Source organism: Arachis hypogaea, chromosome 2, assembly GCF_003086295.3.
Source record: "Arachis hypogaea cultivar Tifrunner chromosome 2, arahy.Tifrunner.gnm2.J5K5, whole genome shotgun sequence".
Classification (NCBI taxonomy): domain Eukaryota; kingdom Viridiplantae; phylum Streptophyta; class Magnoliopsida; order Fabales; family Fabaceae; genus Arachis; species Arachis hypogaea.
In genome coordinates, this window is record NC_092037.1 from 80594652 (window position 1) to 80600213 (window position 5562).

General features: G+C 41.3%; 1 non-coding gene across 1 annotated transcript; it reads right to left on the reverse strand.

The window, feature by feature from the left end:
- Nucleotides 1–1710: 1710 nt before the first annotated feature.
- LOC112765012 (small nucleolar RNA R71) lies at nucleotides 1711–1818 on the reverse strand. The gene has a single exon (XR_003183437.1). It is a non-coding gene; the product is annotated as a small nucleolar RNA R71 (small nucleolar RNA).
- Nucleotides 1819–5562: the final 3744 nt, after the last annotated feature.

A 5562-nucleotide genomic window follows, 5' to 3' on the forward strand; every position in this document is an offset into this window, starting at 1 on the left:
ATTCCCACCAATGAATTACATAAGTATCTCTATCTTAATCTTTATGTTTTATTCATCATCCATAACCATTTGAGTTTGCCTGACTAAGATTTACAAGGTGACTATAGCTTGCTTCATACCAACAATCTCTGTGGGATCGACCCTTACTCGCGTAAGGTTTATTACTTGGACGACCCAGTACACTTGCTGGTTAGTTGTGCGAGGTTGTGTTTATGCCATGGTATTGAACACCAAGTTTTTGGGTTCATCACCGGGGATTAATTGAGTTGTGAAAAGTATTGATCACAATTTCGTGCACCAAGTTTTTGGCGCCGTTGCCGGGGATTGTTCGAGTATGGACAACTGACGGTTCATCTTGTTGCTTAGATTAGGTATTTTTCTTCAGAGTTCTTAAGAATGAATTCTAGTGTTTCAAGGTGATGTTCTTAGTAGTTTGGGCGTTAAACGCCAGAATGTGCACCATTCTGGGCGTTTAACGCCAGGATGGCACAAGAGGGAAGATTTTGTTTTCAAATCAAATTTTTTTTAAGTTTTCAAAATCTTTTCAAAATCAAATCTTTTTCAAATCAAATCTTTTCAATCAAATCTTTTTCAAAATCAATTTCTTTCCATTTTCAAAAATACTTGCTATCAATTAATGATTTGATTCAACATTTCAAGTATGTTGCCTTTTTTGTTGAGAAAGGTTTAATGTTTGAATCATATCTTTTCTTGTTAGCCAAGTTATTAATTTTTAAAATCAAATCTTTTTAAAATGTTTTTCAAATCATATCTTCTCAATCACATCTTTTTAAAACCAATCAAATCTTCTTAACCACATCTTTTTCAAAACAGTTTTCAATCAAATCTTTTTGATTTCTAATTTCAAAATCTTTTTCAAAAATCACTTTACTTCTTTCTCAATCTTGGTTTTCGAAAATCAATTAAAGTTTTTCAAAATGTTTTTAAAATCTTTTTAAATTATTTTCGAAAATTTCTTCCCCTCTTCTCACATCCTTCTATTTATGGACTAACACTATTCCTTAATGCACAATTCGAACTCCGTCTTTCTTGATAAGTTCGAATTCTTTACCTCTTCCTTCCATTTTTCTTTTCCTCTGACACCTCAAGGAATCTCTATACTGTGACATAGAGGATTCCATATTTTCTTGTTCTCTTCTCCTTCATATGAGCAGGAGCAAAGACAAAGGCATTCTTGTTGAGGCTGATCCTGAACCTGAAAGGACCTTGAAGCGAAAGCTAAGAGAAGCTAAGGCACAACTCTCTGTAGAGGACCTAACAGAAATCTTCAAAGAAGAAGAACCCATGGCAGCCAAAAATAACAACAATGCCAACAATGCAAGGAAGGTGCTGGGTGACTTCACTGCACCTACTCCCGACTTCTATGGGAGAAGCATCTCTATCCCTGCCATTGGAGCAAACAACTTTGAGCTTAAGCCTCAATTAGTTTCTCTAATGCAACAGAATTGCAAGTTCCATGGACTTCCATTGGAGGATCCTCATCAGTTTTTAGCTGAATTCTTGCAAATCTGTGACACTGTCAAGACTAATGGGGTTGACCCTGAGGTCTACAGACTTATGCTATTCCCTTTTGCTGTAAGAGACAGAGCTAGAATATGGTTGGACTCACAACCTAAAGAAAGCCTGAACTCTTGGGAAAAGCTAGTCAATGCCTTCTTGGCAAAGTTCTTTCCACCTCAAAAATTGAGTAAGCTTAGAGTGAAAGTCCAAACCTTCAGACAGAAGGAAGGAGAATCCCTCTATGAAGCTTGGGAAAGATACAAACAATTAATCAGAAAGTGTCCCTCTGATATGCTTTCTGAATGGAGCATCATAGGTATTTTCTATGATGGTCTCTCTGAACTATCCAAGATGTCTTTGGATAGCTCTGCTGGAGGATCTCTTCATCTGAAGAAGACGCCTACAGAAGCTCAAGAACTAATTGAAATGGTTGCAAATAACCAATTCATGTACACTTCTGAAAGGAATCCTGTGAACAATGGGACAAATCAGAAGAAAGGAGTTCTTGAGATTGACACTCTGAATGCCATATTGGCTCAGAACAAAATATTGACTCAGCAAGTCAATATGATTTCTCAAAGTCTGTCTGGAATGCAAAATACATCAGGTAGTACTAAGGAGGCTTCATCTGAAGAAGAAGCTTATGATCCTGAGAACCCTTCAATGGAAGAGGTGAATTACATGGGAGAACCCTATGGAAACACCTATAATCCTTCATGGAGAAATCATCCAAATCTCTCATGGAAGGATCAACAGAGACCTCAACAAGGTTTCAACAATAATAATGGTGGAAGAAACAGGTTTAGCAATGGCAAGCCTTTTCCATCATATTCTCAGCAACAGACAGAGAGTTCTAAGCAGAACCACTCTGACTTAGCAACCATGGTCTCTGATCTAATCAAAACCACTCAAAGTTTCATGACTGAAACAAGGTCCTCCATTAGAAATTTGGAGGCACAAGTGGATCAGCTGAGTAAGAAAATTACTGAACTCCCTCCTAGTACTCTTCCAAGCAATACAGAAGAAAATCCAAAAGGAGAGTGCAAGGCCATCAACATGGCCGAATTTGGAGAGGAGGGAGAGGCAGTGAATGCCACTGAGGAAGACCTCCATGGACGTCCACTGACCTCCAATGAGTTCCCCAATGAGGAACCATGGGAATCTGAGGCTCACTCTGAGGCCATAGAGATCCCATTGGATTTACTTCTGCCATTCATGAGCTCTGATGAGTATTCTTCCTCTGAAGAGGATGAGTATGTCACTGAAGAGCAAGTTGCTAAATACCTTGGAGCAATCATGAAGCTAAATGACAAGCTATTTGGAAATGAGACTTGGGAGGATGAACCCCCTTTGCTCACCAAAGAACTGGAAGACTTGTCTAGGCAGAAATTACCTCAAAAGAGACAGGATCCTGGAAAGTTTTCAATACCTTGTACCATAGGCACCATGACCTTTAAGAAGGCTCTGTGTGACCTAGGGTCAAGTGTAAACCTCATGCCTCTCTCTGTAATGGAGAAGCTAGGGATCTTTGAGGTGCAAGCTACAAAAATCTCACTAGAGATGGAAGACAACTCAAGAAAACAAGCTTATGGGCTTGTAGAGGATGTTCTGGTAAAAGTTGAAGACCATTACATCCCTGCTGATTTCATAGTCCTAGAGACTGGGAAGTGCATGGATGAATCCATCATCCTTGGCAGACCCTTCCTAGCCACAGCAAAGGTTGTGATTGATGTTGATAGAGGAGAATTGATCATTCAAGTGAATGAAGAATCCTTGGTGTTTAAGGCTCAAGGATATCCCTCTGTCACCATGGAGAGGAAGCATGAAGAGCTTCTCTCAAAACAGAGCCAAACAGAGCCCCCACAGTCAAACTCTAAGTTTGGTGTTGGGAGGCCACAACCAACTTCTAAGTTTGGTATTGAACCCCCACATTCAAACTCTAAGTTTGGTGTTGGGAGGTTCCAACATTGCTCTGAGCATCTGTAAGGCTCCATGAGAGCCCTCTGTCAAGCTACTGACATTAAAGAAGCGCTTGTTGGGAGGCAACCCAATGTTATATTTTATCTATTTTCCTTTGTTATTTTATGTTTTCTGTAGGTTGATGATCATGAGAAGTTACAAAATTAATTGAAAAAGCAAAAACAGAAAGAAAAACAGCACACCCTGGAGGAAGATCATACTGGCGTTTAAACGCCAGTAAGGCTAGCAGATGGGCGTTTAACGCCCAGTCTGGCACCATTCTCGGCGTTTAACGCCAGAAAGGGGCACCAGACTGGCGTTAAACGCCAGTAAAGGGCAAGAACTTGGTGTTAAACGCCAGAAATGGGCACCAGCCCGGCGTTTAACGCCAGAATTAGCACAGGGAGCAATTTTGCTCGCCACTTGGTGCAGGGATGACTTTTCCTTGACACCTCAGGATCTATGGACCCCACAGGATCCCCACCTACCCCACACTCTCTCTCTTCTTCACCCATTCACCAATCACCTCAACACCTCTTACCCAAAAAACCCTTCACCTATCAAATCCCACCTACCTCACCATTCAAATTCAAACCACTTTCCCACTCAAACCCACCCTCCCATAACCGAAACCTAACCCTCCCCCCACCCCTATATAAACCCATCTTCACTCCTTCATTTTCACACAACCTAAACACTACTTCTCCCCCTTTGGCCGAACCACAAAGCCATTACCATCTTCTTCATTTCTTCTTCTTCTACTCTCTTCTTTCTTCTTTTGCTCGAGGACGAGCAAACCTTTTAAGTTTGGTGTGGTAAAAGCATTGCTTTTTGTTTTTCCATAACCATTTATGGCATCCAAGGCCGGAAAAACCTCTAGAAAGAGGAAAGGAAAGGCAAAAGCTTCCACCTCCGAGTCATGGGAGATGGAGAGATTCATCTCAAGGGTGCATCAAGACCACTTCTATGAAGTTGTGGCCTTGAAGAAAGTGATCCCCGAGGTCCCTTTTAAACTAAAAAAGAGTGAATATCCGGAGATCCGACATGAGATCCGAAGGAGAGGTTGGGAAGTTCTTACCAACCCCATTTAACAAGTCGGAATCTTAATGGTTCAAGAGTTCTATGCCAATGCATGGATCACCAAGAACCATGATCAAAGTGTGAACCCGGACCCAAAGAATTGGCTTACTATGCTTCGGGGGAAATACTTGGATTTTAGTCCGGAAAATGTAAGGTTGGCATTCAACTTGCCCATGATGCAAGGAGATGAACATCCTTACACTAGAAAGGTCAACTTTGATCAAAGGTTGGACCAAGTCCTCACAGTCATTTGTGAAGAGGGCGCCCAATGAAAGAGAGATTCAAGAGGAAAGCCGATTCAATTGAGAAGGCATGACCTCAAGCCTGTGGCTCGGGGATGGTTGGAGTTTATCCAACGCTCAATCATTCCCACTAGCAACCGTTCCGAAGTTACTCTAAACTGGGCCATCATGATCCATAGCATCATGATTGGAGAAGAAATAGAAGTTCATGGGGTGATATCCCAAGAACTTTATAAGGTGGCAGACAAGTCCTCTACCTTGGCAAGGTTAGCCTTTCCTCATCTCATTTGTCACCTCTGTTATTCAGTTGGAGTTGACATAAAGGGAGATATCCCCATTGATGAGGACAAGCCCATCACTAAGAAGAGGATGGAGCAAACAAGAGACCCCTCTCATCATCAAATCCCTGAGATGCCTCAAGGGATACACTTTCCTCCACAAAACTAGTGGGAGCAACTAAACACCTCCCTAGGAGAATTGAGTTCCAACATGGGACAACTAAGGGTGGAGCACCAAGAATATTCCATTCTCCTCCATGAAATTAGAGAAGATCAAAGAATCATGAGAGAGGAGCAACAAAGACAAGGAAGAGACATTGAGGAGCTCAAGCACTCCATAGGATCTTCAAGAGGAAGAACAAGCCGCCATCACTAAGGTAGACCCGTTCTTTAATTACCTTGTTCTTTATTTTTTTGTTTTTCGAAAATTATGCTTATGATTAGCTATGTTTGTGTCTTGTGATCATTAGTGTCTTAGTGTC